Raw genomic sequence first — 15,035 nt, 5'->3', positions numbered from 1 at the left:
CGCTCATGAAAATTTAAAAAATCAGCCCCAATCTTGGTTGTTAATTTCTTTTCTCTGAAAGGTGTTAAAATGCCTGTTCATTACTCAGTTGAGTCAATGAAATTCTATGCCACTTCAAATTGAGTGCTAGGCCTATTTGTCTATGGAAGAAATAAAACTCACTGCACACAGCCTTTGACTTCTGGTGTTCAGAATCTGCAGCTCTGTGAAGGATGACACAATGCCAGTGAGAGGGCATTTTCTCCTGCCTCCCTTTCCATCATCAATACATTAAGGATTTCTTTTTTTAACACAATCAACTTTAGGTCTACGACTGGAAAGTTGTAATAAAAAAGTTGTAATAAAATCCAATGCTTTTATTAGCTATTTCATAGCAATGTTTGAATGAAGTTTCATATGTAGTATTTTGTTGCACCTTTATAACCATCTAGCCAGTTGTAAACTACATTTATTCTACTGTACTTTAAACCTACTTAGGTTGCTGGGAAAATGAAACCTCCAGGCATATTCATTCTCCATATTCATGCTTGGAGTTGTTTTTAAGACAAACACCAACCATGTAACTCTTCAGTGTAAGAGTTAAAATTTATCAAAGTCCTAAAAAGAAAGAAACTAGAGGTGAGCACAGAAATTAGGTTGCAACTTCAATGGGCATTTCTATGAATTACTGCATAACAATTTTTTAATTATATCACTTTGAGAAGTGAGATAGGTTATGACATGGTGGACATGATTGCTATGTGAGCAATTTCCAAGAAAACCAGAAGCAACTTGGGAGATTTTTGCTCTGTCCTTTCTGAAGAAAATTTCCTGTTGGAGTCAAGCCTCTAAGTTACAGCTTTCCTTCAGTACTATGGTAGGTTGCAGACTTGCCTTCTCTTGTCTTTGCTCCAATGTCTTCCATCCTCTGACATTCTCAGTCTAAACCTGATTTAGACCTTTTTTGCAAAGCCGAATGAAGATGTGTTCTCTCTCCAAGCTTTACAGATTGTGCTGGCAACAAAGAGGGAAACCATGGAACAGCCATTCCAAACCTGATGAAAAATACAACTTTCATGATTGTTGCCAAGGAGAAATGGATGTAATATTAATATATTCTGTTCCCTAGCTCCTGAGTGAGGATAACAAAGTCTCTTTCATAGAGAGGAGCATTTTCCTTTTCAGAGTAACAAATAAACCTTTTAAATTATTAAAGGAATGTATTAAGGAATATTAAAAAAAATATTCCTTTTGTTGGTTGCTTTGCTCACCATCCATGTCTGTAGAGTAAGATCAATTCAATTATCATATCCTGAAGAAGGCTCAGACCATGGAGAGAAACTTGCCTGAAAAAAGAGGCAATAGAAATTTGTCAGAAAACAGTACTGAGAAACACAGCAACATCCAGAAACAGCTACTGAAGTAACTGCAGAAATGGCTGGTCCTGCTTGGGAGTACCCCAATTAAAACTTTTAAAATGATTAAGAAGTCCAGAAAAGCCCTACAGTCTAAAAGTAATGCCATGCTGAGAACGACCATGTGCTTCTCCCTCACTCAGGCTGCAAGACAAATCACTCACACTCCCACCTCTTTTCCTGCTACTTGCCTTTCTGTGCATGGACAGCAAACAGAAATGAAGTGTTTGTTGTAGCATAAACAAACCTGTGGCCTCAGTAATTGCAGGGATGCCCACTACATCTGCATTGTTACATTAAGGGATGTTTGAAATATTTATTCTTGTACGTTGAACTTAGAGGTGTAAGGTTTGCATTCTTGTGGGTTTGGTTTTTTTTTGTTCTGGTTAAAAATATTTATATTTGACAAAGGTATAATGCAGTATCAAAATGTGTTTTTGTAAAGAAAGGGATGCATAAAATTCTTCCACTTCCAGTTTCCTTGAAGACTACCTTGATGCTGTGCTCAGCTGCCAAGTAGGATTAAATTGCATGGACAGCCAAAGTCTCAGCAGTCCTGCTACCCAGCCACTGTGGAACCGCCTTCCCTTGTTTTTACTGGCATTGTGTCAAAAGGGGAAAGTTTTTCGGGCACTTGAGGCAGACACTGTCTGTATGTTACTAATTAGCCTCATCATTAACCCATTGCAAACTCCTTTACTACCTTCCAGCTGAGAAGTTTGTGGTCATTCTACAACTTCTTGAGATCCTCCCTCCTATCTATTTTGTCTGGTGACTGAATCACAGGCAGGGTAGTGGAGTGCTGTCATATCAGTATCCAGCACAGAATTATTGTGAATCATTGTTCTTTCACAGCACTCATTGGTAGTTCCCTAGGCCAAGAAATAATGCTTTCCTGAATGAAGTTATTCTGGGAAAAGTTTATTCACAGCTTTTTTTTTTTTTTCTGGAGGAAAGAGAAAAATGTCAGCATGAAAACTCACTTTTAAATGAAAACAGCATCAAGTGGAAGTGTATTAGCACTTTTTTAAGATTAAAAAAAGCCCCCTCCCTAAATACAATCTAAAAGTTTCACTTCATCTCAAGATAGGTGATTAATGAAGTCCTTTTAGAAGAAACATGGGATTTTGTTGGACTGACTACGATCACAGGCCCCCAGTAGTTTCTAACAGATATCCTGGGGGAGGGGGGGTTGGCTATGGTGGGAGGAAAAGACCTCACAGTGCCATTTCTTTGTACTGATTTAAGGAAAATAGCTATGGAAATAACAGTTACTTTCATGAATTCTGTTATTTATAAAAGAAAGTACAGCTATATATTAAAAATATATTTTTCATGCAGATATTAGCAGTCAGTTCTCTGGTCTGTGCATCAAGACAACTTCCAACGAAACTCATAAAGCACAGGCTGCTATGAAAGTAATTGTTTCTACTGCAACATAACACAATGCACCAGACCATTTATGCCTCACAATACTCTTTGAAAAGTAGAATTGTTAGCCTTTATGTCTTGCCTAAATTCTTATGTGGGTAAGTATTTTCCCTCTCTCTTGAATCCTAAGTATGTCTTTCTTCACATCTCCTTGTCTCACCTTCAAACAAACTTTTCAGCAGAGAACCTTGGTTTGCATGATTTGTACTCTTCTGTGTCCCTAACTGCTCTGCAATTTTTCTCATTTAACTAGTTGTGTTCCCCAGAAATACCTAGCTACGTACAAATAGTGAGATGACTCCTGGGAATTCCCATTTCCTACATAAACAACATGATTTTTCTCTCTCTCTCTTTTTTTTTTTTTAATTAACAATTCCAAACAAACACAGTATTATGTAATGGACTGTGGCTTTGAGCCTGGAGTTATGCTCATTTTGTTTCATACAAAAGAGATGTTTCTCACCTCATTATCCTGTTCCACACAGTTAGAGACTGGCACCATTTTCCTGCTCTCTTGCTTCTGTTCAGAATGCTGGGAGGTTATGCTGCAATTTGGCTGATCTTAGGCTTTCCCAGGATATTTTGGTGGATTTAGTCCCTCCAAGACACAACTCTCTGTTACTAAAGAGGCCTGGTTTTAAAGTTTTCTGTAATAATTGATGTGCATTTCATTTTGCATTGTGATACTAATGCAAAGGAGAGACAATAAAATAATATGTCAGCATTAAGGTCTGGAATCATATGAATCAGCCACAATATTTCTCATTCCATCGGTTGTTAATGTGCAGGTAAAATTGTCTACTTAGCTTGGGAGGCACACTGTTGCATTTTAGATTGAAGTTTCTGTCTTCCTGTCCTTCTAACTGGAACAGAGTTAATTTTCTTCCTCGTGTCTGGTACAGTGCTGTGTTTTGGACTTAGGATGAGAATAATGTTGAGTTTTAGTTGTTGCTAAAAGAGCATGAGGCCATTTTATTCTGAGATTGGCCATTTGAGCTACCAGTCTTTAAAAAAAAATCCTCAAAGTACTTAATAAATTAGAACTAAATTTTTGTTTAGTCTGAAGAAAACAATTAATTCAACCAGCAGCAAGGTCAAACTCCAGCAGCTCCCCTCTCAGAGGCAAAAGACCATAGATGTCATTGAAAGTCTTCCTTCTTTTTCATATCCTTTTCCATTTTAAGAAGAGTCCACATGATGGTACTACAAGAGATTAAGCTATCATATGCAGTTGCATGGGTATTATGAGGCAAATAGCTCCCTCAGAATGTTGAAGACTCTTCTCTAGAAGTCTAGGAACTAGGCAAAGGTCTTTAAAAAAAAAAAAAGACATTTTGTTTTGTTTTAGAAAGGGGAATGGTACTCCCAGAAGCCTCTTCTAGTCTGTGACATTAATAATATGATGCTGCTCAATCAACCAATGCACTGTCTCAAGACCATGGGAACCTGGCTTGGGTGTCACTGAAATTCTAAATGCAAAGTATTTGGTTTAGTAGCCAGTCTCTCAAGAACAATTACACTGTGTGAGCCCAGAGGAGAAACTAATTTAACTTTTAAGTAGAAGGATGGTTGTTTACCTGAAAATATACCCTGGCATTCAGGAGTATGGGCAAAAACCCAGCTGAAAATTCTGTTATAGGGACTTGCTCTTACCATTTGCATTCTTTCTAGGCAATCAGAACACACAAAGTCTAGCTCTCATTTCTAGCATTTAAATTTAACTTTTCTCATGTTCTGCTTTTGAAATAATTCCTTCTTTTTTTAAGTCTTTCCTTTTTTCTTTTTTTTTCCTTTTTTTTTTTAAGGACAAAACCTCCACTCATCTCCTGCCTTCATATAACTATCTCTCAGATTCATAAGATTTTATGGTTGCCTGTAGATTATTTTGCATAATTTAAATGATATATGAATATTTCAGATTTCATTTTAAACTGTGTGCAATTTCAGGATACACAGGTCATAGCGAGGACAAAGTAGTTTTCTAGTAGTTTTCATCCAACTAAAGATGAATTACTTATAATGACAATAATGCAATTTATGTGCTAGGCATATGTGACAATTTTTAACAAGAAACTAATAGATAATTTTACTACCACTTTCAGCAAGATAAACAGAAGTTCCACGATCAAAGAATATTTGAATCTTGTTTTGTGTGAGTTAAATATGACTAGTTAAACTATTTCTGACACAGAAGAAAAAAAAGGAGCATTCTAAAAGTAATAGGTAATTCTTTTTGCTCAGTATCCCTTAGATTTTCTGAAGGAGCATCCTTGGGAAAAATATGCTAGGCATTTGAGTAGTAGAAATGCCTCACTCTTACTGAAACCAATAGAATAAACCGGTATTTTTCTTCCCTTCAGCTGATCACAAACTGGGGTCTATGGGGTGCAATTTTCCTATGTGCTGGGAAGAATTCCATACATTCCTACTTTGGTCTTAAAAGGAATTTTGAAAGTATGTTATGCTGTTCCAGGCATTTAGAACGAGTAAATGACAGAGCTCTTCCATGCTTTTTTTAATTCATAGTTTACAAGTAAGAGAGAAGAAAGTTTGTTTTCTTTTTCTCAGCTAGCTGGCTCAGTTTTGAAATAGCTACTGCAAATGATCAAAATGTTCTCCCAGTGCCTGGTGAACTGAAACAAAAATAAATAGATCAAAACCAGAAAGACATAAAAGACTTTTTTTCATGAAAAGGGTAAATGCCAGCATTTGCTACATTGTAATGTCTGAAAATAACACTTATGTGTATTCAAGATAGTGACATTGTGGCTTTTAGAAAACTCAAACTGACCTAAAAAAAAGAAAGGTATTTTCCCTTGGGTTATACAGGCTTGTAAAAGCAGTGCTCTTCCGAAAATTACATTATGAAGAGGCCTAATTAATGTAATATTTTCCATTTTTAAATTACTTTCTGTCATATTTTACATTTAGAACTCAACAGTGCCTGTCAAAAATTGAAATGTATTTATATAGAAGAAATTTTTATATAAAATTCTAAAAAATTGATTAAAAAGCGAATATTTATCTATGCTGATAAACAGTGAGGGAAGAGAGGATAAAGAAGTTCTAAACTTGAAAACACTAGCCCCAAATCTGACAAGCCTTGTATGAATTCTTTGCTGGAAAACAAGGACATATCAGGGAGGAATCAATATGCTCTTCCCTTGGCATTCACAGCTGGTCACAGAGGTCCTAGAGGACTTTTGCTTGCAGTCTGTGCTGGTATTCCTAAATTCTGTCTGCTCTTCTAGTTCCTGTCAGGGACACATACCTAGTTTTTAACCTGTAAGAACTACAACTAAAAGGTATATACTACAGGAGACCGGCACAGACTAGCGAAAAGTCATTGTACATGACATTGTTCTTCCAACAGGATTTTCTGCAGGCCTTTGAGTGCCCAGAACCTGTGTAAAGAAGCTTTAATATAAAACAGGTCGTCAACAAGATGACTGCTGCATGGCCACTCTGAGGCAAAACTGTTGCTGGCTGCCTGTACAGGTGTAAGATAAAGATCAGTAATGTCAGAGAAAACCCAGTGGGAAAGGAGCAGACACAGCAACTTGCAGGCTCAATGTCCAAGTATGAAGCAAATGAGAGCATTAGGGTAGGAAAGTGTAAAATTCTTCAGCACACACCTTTCTGCCTTACTCTCTGCTATGCTGATTATCCAGTTTGCATGTCCTATGGAAAGGGAACAAGGAACAGTGGTGAAAGAACCTATTGTGCTACCTTAATCCTCAGAATCAGTGTTTGCACTGGTGCCAACTCTGGTTTTAGTTTGAGAGTTGGGGTAGTCTATGAAAGTAGCAAGTGTGCTGGTGTGTTCACTCTGACCTGAGACAGGTATAACACAACCTCATTTTGTTCTGGTTTTGTTCCCTTTGTGGAAATAGGCAACCAATGCTATCAGTTCAGTTTAAAAAGAAAAACAACCAAACCTGAAGAGGAATGCTCACGCGGACAGGAGCAGCTGATTCCTTGGCTTCTCGAGGTCCCACACTGAAATGTTCAGGGATTTATCATTAGTAGCATGTCATAGAAAATGCAGTCATAAGACTTGAGTACAAAGCTAAGTCTTAACATCTTCAAACGTATAGTCAGGGAAGTTTCAGAAGCCAGGTGGCAGCTTGGGATTCATCTATGATAGTTCCTGTGACTTTTCCTTACTGCTTTCATTTCAGTTGTGTTCTGCCATGTGTCTCTATGTGCATGATGCCTGTTTTGGCTTTAAGACCAAAAGGTGCCAGGCTGTATGTGAACGGGCATGTATTTTTGGTGACTTCTAAATTTGTTTCTAACTTTACCAACCATGTGGACCTCACATGGCATTTGGGTGAATATCTGCTAAACCCAGTTTTTGTCAGCTGTTCTTTGAAAGACAGCACAGTTAAGCAGTTTGCAACACTGTGCTTCCATTCAGGACAAATAGATACCTTCCTCTGGTGGCAGGCAAGGAGTAAGCTAATGGGAGAGCAAGGAAAAGCTAATATAGGACAGTAGGATTGTATGCCTTCAGCAAACTGAGTAGTGTTCAGGCAAACAATATAACATGCAGCTTTTAATATCATCAGTAATTTTTTTAATTCTTAAAGAAAGACCATGGCTGTGAGGCAGATAAAACACTGTATGTGCCCTTGTTTACAATGACAAGGCTGATTTCTAGCTTTACCATTCAAATGTGACAAAAATCTTGCTTGAAAAAAAAATACTATGGGGAAATCTGATCTTTATCTTATCATCCTCTTATGCCTTACCACAACGTGGATGTGGCAGTTACCTGTAGCTGAACCAGGCATTTATTTCACTGGGAGCTCCTGAAAGCAGTCTGATTTGAAAATGAGACTACATTTTGTTTTTATTATTGATGTTGATCTGAAGATATGCACTTCCCAATTTGTAAGAAGTATGAATTTTTCTGGCAGACTACATTATCTCCCCAAACGTTTCTTTTACTTATCAAGACTAATCATAATTCTGTAAATGATATTTATACACATATATACACATTCAATAGAATTGATTGGCTTTTTGCAATGCGGTCATGGATTAATCTTACAATATGTATTTCACATCTTACAATTTAACTTGCTTCTTGTATGAGCATATCAGAATCATTTGTAATCTCTTGATTACTGTCAATGCAGTGAGTTGCTATTGACTTGACAATTTGTGTGTTAAATAAATAAAGTAAGCAATCCTACAGTGCTAACTCTTTTAGCCAAGAGCTTCCTCCATTTCAATAAAACTGGTCTACACAGCTTTATGATATAAAGGCGCCCAGGGAATCATTTACTCTTTGCAGTAATGCCAATTATTTTAAGATACAGCTACTTTTAACATCCCTGTGAAGTATTTTTTCAATCTTTTTTAAAAATACTTTTATCTAAATGAATGTTCTCACTCATAGAGTCATCTTACCCCTTCTGAAAGAAAATTTAAAGGTTTCTGGATGAGTGCTGTGCTGCACTGTTAGGAGCTATGACTACCACTTTTGACTGCATTAATTCTCGTTATTTTAAAAACACACAACCTCTTCCATTCCTCTGTTCAATTTGGGTTTGGTTGCCAAGAAATGAAGGAAAATCATCATCCATATGAATAGATAGAAGAAACCACGAAGAATGACAAATACTGTATTGCACTTAGCACTTGCTCACATATAGAAAAGAAGTGGTTCAGTGTGCACTCTCACAATGGCTACATTTCACAAAAATACACTCAAAATTTACACGAGAGGGGGAGGTTTCTGTAGCACACACACTAGAGCTTTTCCAGTAATCACTTCTCCTGTATCCAAAGACAAGAGACTAAGAACGGTTGCTGCTGCTTTAAGTCCTACTGCATCATTATTTATAAGTGATTTAGAGTAACATAAAGCAGAAATAATGTATTTTCCAGGTTTTTTGCCTTTTTGCCTTTCATCCTATATGAAATAAATCTGCAGTAGAGATATTTTGTTCTTCTTTCTTAGAATTCTGATTCTGTTTTTTTTCTGCCTGTTGGTCTGTTTACAACAGCTTGTGTGCTGTTGGTCTGTTTACAACAGCTTGTGTGCTGCTTTCCTCAGTTGGTCAATAAGTCTGTTTTTCCCTGGTTAACATTTTGATCAAATTCTCAACAATTTTGGAAATCAAAATAAGTTTATTGGTTTAAGTAAAGGTATGGCAATTGACACATATTAGGATTTCATTCTGCTCTTTAAATAGGATTAAAAGCATGAGAAATATTACAGTGTTTCAGACTGCATTCTGCCTCTTTACTTCAGGGTCCAGTAAATTCCAGTAAACGTATGGTTGTTAGAGAGGGTCATGGATCATAATTTTCCTTTTTAAAAAAAGCTCTGAAAATACTGCCTTACTTTACCATTTTGAGAACTGCACTGTCTATTTTTAGTCTTCCATTAAAAGTGTGTTACAGATCTCTATTAGCATATGGTATCATCCACAGTCTTTAAGCTGAGTATTTTCGTAAGGCTGAGATATTATTTGTCCAGCAGTTGCTCCTGTGACAACTATTTTTGTCATCTCAGAATTTCCAACTTTTATGCATCAGTATGACAATATTTTGCAGTTTAAGTTTCCATGTTTGATACTGTTTTAAATGTTAACATCCTACTACTAAAGGCACATAAATTGTGTTTTCGTTCCCTGTTGGATATTTGTTGCTATGATAAAAATACCACAAATAATATTTACAGGGAGTGCCTTACAGCATATATATATACATAGGTTGGGCCACATTTTGTAGAACAAACTTCAGCACTGACTAATTCTGGCCCTATTTTGTGTCTCTTATTAATGTCCTTTACATTTAGAAGCTCCTGTTATTCCTACTGCTTATTTATCTGGTAGAGTTTATTCCGAAAGGCCTTTTAACTAATTTTTGCATGTTGCATCCTGAGGGGGGTTGCTTGGGGATAAATGGTCAAATCTAACCATCTGTGTCCTGCAAGTGAGTTTTTTGCTATATGCTTGTTCTTTACCAATGTATTACAAATACTATGCATTTGAGTTAAATTAATTTTGCCACTAGCAAAACTTAGGGCTTCTATATGTCAATCACAGTGTTTGTCAAGTTAATCTAGCATTAATATCATGTATCCTTGCATTAGGACAACATTAAGTTGATCTTTCACAATTTAAGGAGTGACTGATACTTTGAAATGACTGACATTACATGGAAGGATGTAAAGATAAAGAAGCTTTCTTTCCTGGCTGGATTTTGCCATCTGGGAAATGTTGCTTAAAAGAGATCCTGAACTGACAGGCAAGAGGTAAACAACATGTTTGATGTCTTGGTCTCTCAATCATACAAACAGGGACCTGGCATCCGTATTTCAAGGAGAGCTATTGATGAAAGAGGCCTGTGGTCATGGAGTGTTGTTTTATTTCTCTGAGACCGTGACGTTCAAATTAGTAAAAGCAGACAGACTAAAAGGAAGGCTCTTAATCAGTAATGTTCATACTTATATTCAGCTAGTAATATTTAACCCTAAATATTGCAGCACTTCTGTTGGGTTTCACTGCTACTGTGACTGTAAGTTTCTTTGGAAAGGTATAAAATCTTTCTTTGTTCCAGGGACAAACTTCCTCTCAGGTCTATAGCAGAGTGTAGGACACATCTTCGTAAGGCCCAGGGCCTCAAACATGCTTTGCAAAAAACACCAAACAAAAAACCCCCAAAACAAACAAAACCAAAAAAACCCACAAACCACACACACACATGCGCATAAAAAAAAAAAAAACCCACCACAAAAAAAGGTCAAAGGAAATATTTACCTTCTTACATTTCAAAATCTGATGTTTAAGGTATTGAGTGGAATAGTAATGACTCTGTGACCTTTTGGCAAAATTTTCAAACAGGCATTGCAAACTTTACTCTGGCATAAATGCCAATTAGCAAGAGCACACAGGAGAAGGAAGTCCTACCGGAGAACTGTCAAAGCAAGCCAACAAGTACTTAAGCAAACCAAGAACATATGTGATTAAACTGAGAGAGTTTCTTGCCATGCTGATTACTGAGAACACACTTTTGAAGGTCAACACCACTCTAATACAAGCAGAATAAGCTTTTTAGGATAGTACTCCACAAGAGAGTCACCACCATACAGTAAAAACAAGGAAAGCTGTATTTCTTGGGGGGAGGGAAGTAATCAAATAGGAATCATACTTAAAGAATGCCCAGTTTTAATGCTGCAAAAAATCTTTAGCCAGCCCAACTCTATCTAAATACAAAACTTCTAAGAAAGCACTCTAGTTTTATGAAATAAAAGCTTGAAGACATAACAGCCTAAGGCGTGGTTTGGCTCTCATCCAGACAAGCATTCAGCCATGTGATTCAGCTTAACACCTAGGAATTCCACTGGCTTCCTTTCTGGAGCAGTAAGTACAAGCTAGACAGAAAGCCCACTCTTTGCCTTCAAACCTTGAGGAGGAGGGCTGCTGGTAACACTGGTGGAGCTTGAAAGCTGATTTCCTGGGCTTCTATGCAAAGATTGGTGGGGAGGGAGAAGAGGAACTACAATGGCTGTGGAATCATAATGGGTTCAGGCACCATGATAGCAAAGAAACAACTTTTTAATAGTTGTGGCATCAAATGGTATTCATAAGTTACCAGAGATGTAAAATATGTTTCTTTGATAGACAGGACTAGTCTCTAGAAGTTGGTAAATAATTTAAGGCCCTGGTACTAGATCCCTTCATAAGTTAATATTACTAATATTACTTTTTTCTGTAGATATAAAAAATTCCGTATATGCAAATGAAATTACTCTCAAAGTGTGTCTAGAGGGCTGTACCTAGGTACCTTTAGGGGCTGTACCTCTGTACCTGCTACAGAGTCTCTTATTGTCTCAGAGTACATTAATGTGGTTTTCTCTCTTTTTCTCTGAATTCTATCTGATGTGAATAATTACATTCTGACACTAATTTATATTCAGGTTTTTTTTCCCTTTGGTTGTTTTCTTTAAACAGACTAGAGGAACTTAGGAATGACAGAGCAGAGAGATCCTTCAGTGAGTATGCTTCTTTGACTTTCAGTGTTTTCCAGCATTTACTCCATGACAAGGCACTAAGAATATGTCTTTCCTCTAAAACTTACTTGTGATCCATGAAAATTTGATTTCAGAATTACTTATTTAAGGCCTTAATATGGAAACATCTATCTAGTTCGGAAGTACTGCTTTCTTTATGGGCTCCATTCCTCTTTTAGTCACTTCCATTAGTTTATGAAATCTTTACTCTCCATGACTTCTCTCCTGAAAAAAAAAATCGGTTTTTAAAAGAAAGGATGAAGTTCTTTTGTTACAAGACTAGGCTACAAATGGGAAAAACATCTGATTTTCTCCCCAGTCTTATAGATTCTGACATTAAAAGTGTTGTCTTTGCTTCTGAGTGTAGAGAAAGAGCTCCAATATCATGCAGAATACCCAACCCTAAATAGATGCAGCACTCTAGTTGTGCAGCTACTTGGCACTTTGTCCCCTTGAAGGGAATTGCACTAGAACAAGAGGACAGAACATTTAATCAGGGAAGCCAACAGAGAACAGCAGAACAAGAGTCACGGGATGAGATTTTGTTGGGGGAGGAGGCAGAGTTCTCTAAGGAGGCTATAATTATTGTGGCAAAGGAGACACTGAAGAATTGCAGAAACAAGGCAAATAGAAGAGTGTAAAACTCAGCTCTGTGTGATGTAGACAGTATTTGAATATGAATTTTAAAAAGCCTACTTTATTCCTGAGGTGTTGCTCAATAAAATGTCCAAGGACTTGAGAGAGCTGGAGGTGACAGTATGATTTTAGAGGGACATTTGCAGCAGTAACAGAGAGAAGAAGATTTACAGTACTTTGTTGCTCAAGAAGCCAAAGAGAAAGTGCTGAGGACACATATTTGTAGAAGAGAGTGGAAGAAGAGACTGACTAAAATAGGATAAATAATGTACAAGAAGTCTATTGCGTGACAGAATGAAGATGAGAAATGGGAAAATAGGTTGTTACAAGAGAGAGCAGTCTGAGCAGGGTGATTTGCTCTCAGGAGCAAGGAATGTGAGGAATAGTGACTTCTGTCAGCATCATTTCTAGCCAGAAAGCCCAGAGGCAAAGGGAAAAAGGGCTGATCAAGAAAAAGAGCTTTGTGCTACAGGTCAAGAAGTTAGGGAAAATTTGAACTTAACCAATAAGTAAGAAGTTTAGACTTCAGGGTTTTGGGGTTGGTTTTTTGAGGGTGAGAGTTTTCTGCAAACAGTGAAAAATTCTTAGGACATTCCAGGATTCTGAAAGAAGAGGACATAAAATTCTTGCATAAAATTCATATTGAAGTATGAGCCACTGCTGTGATACAATCATTAAGAAAACACTGGCAGTAGGCATTTCCTTATTTCCAGTAGAAGCTGAAAATATTATCACTAGTTTCTAAATGATTTGTAAGATCTGAGTATGTTGTATACTTCTGGTCACTTGTTTTCAAGAACAATGAAGCAGATGAGGAATAAAGATATAAATAAAGAATAAAAAAATAAGAAAAAAATAATAGTGGACTTTTGCCAAGAATACCAACTTGCACAGTCAGGAAATAAACTTGCTTGCTTATGAATATCACATCTCAAGGATTCACTGAGAAATTTATAAGCAAATATTAATAAAGAAGTTTAGACATATAGTATATAGGCAAAGACATATAACTTTAGCTTCATATGTAACTTAAATACCGTAAAGACTTATGAATATTTTCTTTTGACTAACTTAGATTATTGTTTCTGTGACAGCCAAACCGGCAAAATCATTGACTGTTTCAGACTTGTTAAAGAAAATTTTTGTCATTATCTTATAAGTTTGCTTCTTTAAAAAGAAAACAGTACCACTGTATCTTAGATATCACTCAGTGGTAACTGCTCTTAAAATGCTTAATTTAAATTTCATTATTAAAAAACGGCATTCCTTTTACAAAGCTTATTGTGTATATCATTGATTTTTGGAAAGCATATATTCACTTACAAAGGCTTTAATCCTCAACTTAAAGTAGGAGTTTATTAGGATACAAGCTACAAATAGAACCATTTACCTACATAAATATGAGCTGCTCCCTTGTCCAACGGTCACAGGGTATCAGAGACATAACGAAGACAGAGAGGAACTGGTTAATGATTAAACAGCGTAAGACATTAAAAACAGACACTGTCCAAAGAAAATTTTTGCATTATAGCACTGTGTGTTCAAGGCAGGAGAACAATCTGTCAAAGCTTCCAAATGAGCTAACAGTGCTTCTGCTGTTGAATAATAATTCAGATGAAATAATTAAGAAATTCAAGTGGAAAATGGCCCTGAATTGAAAAGAATGTGTTGGGTGATCTAGTTGACATCAAGAACCTCTTTCACTATGAACAAATGGAGTACCCTTTGGAGTATGCATGTAGTATATTTTTCACATATTTTACTATCAGTACAAGCTTTCTGTTACTTCTGAAAACTGAGTACTTATTTTACATTAGCAATTGTTATTTTATTACAGTAAAACAGTTATCTCACATATTTAAGAAAACCAAAGATGCAGATAAAGACATTGATCATTAAGAACAGTGTTCCAGTGTCATCACAGCGAACAATTATTAAAAATAGGAAACAAATGACAAACTAATGATAACTCTGGCCCATTATTCAGTAGGTATAATAATATATTATTTTCCTCACCTTGAACTCTTTGTTCTCCAGCATAAATTGGAACTTCCTCTCAAATCGCCTTTTTAAAAAGGCCCCATAACACTAATTATAAATCAGGAAGCTGGTACATGCTTATGGACTCATCATGAGTCTTTCGTATTTTAATTTGTCATCACCTGATCTCATTTGATAAAAACTGGCTTGTGGAATGATAAAAATGTAAAATACTTCTAATACACTTTAAATAATTTTGATAAAACATGAGATTAAAATACGTGTTCTTCATCTGTATCCACCAAGCAGATCTAAAATTTCTTTACATTTACTTGGAATTTCCCCATAAGGCTACTTTTGATCTTCAATGAAATAATAATAATAAAAAAACAAACAAAACTCCCAATAAAAATAGGATATTTTCTAGGGATTGACATATTGAATCAAAGAATTTGGTATGCATATTTAACAAAAACAAACAAAGAAAACCCCAAAACTAAAAGAAATAACATGAGAATTTGAGACCAAACAATGTTAACTGTGAAAATGTTAACTGTCATACT

General features: G+C 36.2%; 1 protein-coding gene and 1 long non-coding RNA gene across 2 annotated transcripts in view; one reads left to right on the top strand and one right to left on the bottom strand.

Annotated features, from left to right (window-relative positions):
• Positions 1 to 15,035, bottom strand: part of LOC135412745 (uncharacterized) — a 55,609-nt gene that overhangs the window by 24,182 nt on the left and 16,392 nt on the right. Inside the window, exons 3-7 of the long non-coding RNA XR_010429929.1 lie at positions 10,604 to 10,760; positions 6,764 to 6,824; positions 3,289 to 3,511; positions 1,251 to 1,325; positions 874 to 1,034 (exon numbers count right to left, since the gene is read on the bottom strand). This is a non-coding gene — a long non-coding RNA (uncharacterized LOC135412745). The remainder of the gene's footprint in view (positions 1 to 873; positions 1,035 to 1,250; positions 1,326 to 3,288; positions 3,512 to 6,763; positions 6,825 to 10,603; positions 10,761 to 15,035) is intronic.
• The window catches only part of IL15 (interleukin 15), a 38,531-nt gene that overhangs the window by 16,539 nt on the left and 6,957 nt on the right, over positions 1 to 15,035 (top strand).

The sequence above is a fragment of the Pseudopipra pipra genome, chromosome 4 (assembly GCF_036250125.1).
Source record: "Pseudopipra pipra isolate bDixPip1 chromosome 4, bDixPip1.hap1, whole genome shotgun sequence".
In the NCBI taxonomy this organism is placed as follows: Eukaryota; Metazoa; Chordata; class Aves; order Passeriformes; family Pipridae; genus Pseudopipra; species Pseudopipra pipra.
This window is presented reverse-complemented; position numbering and strand designations above follow the sequence as displayed.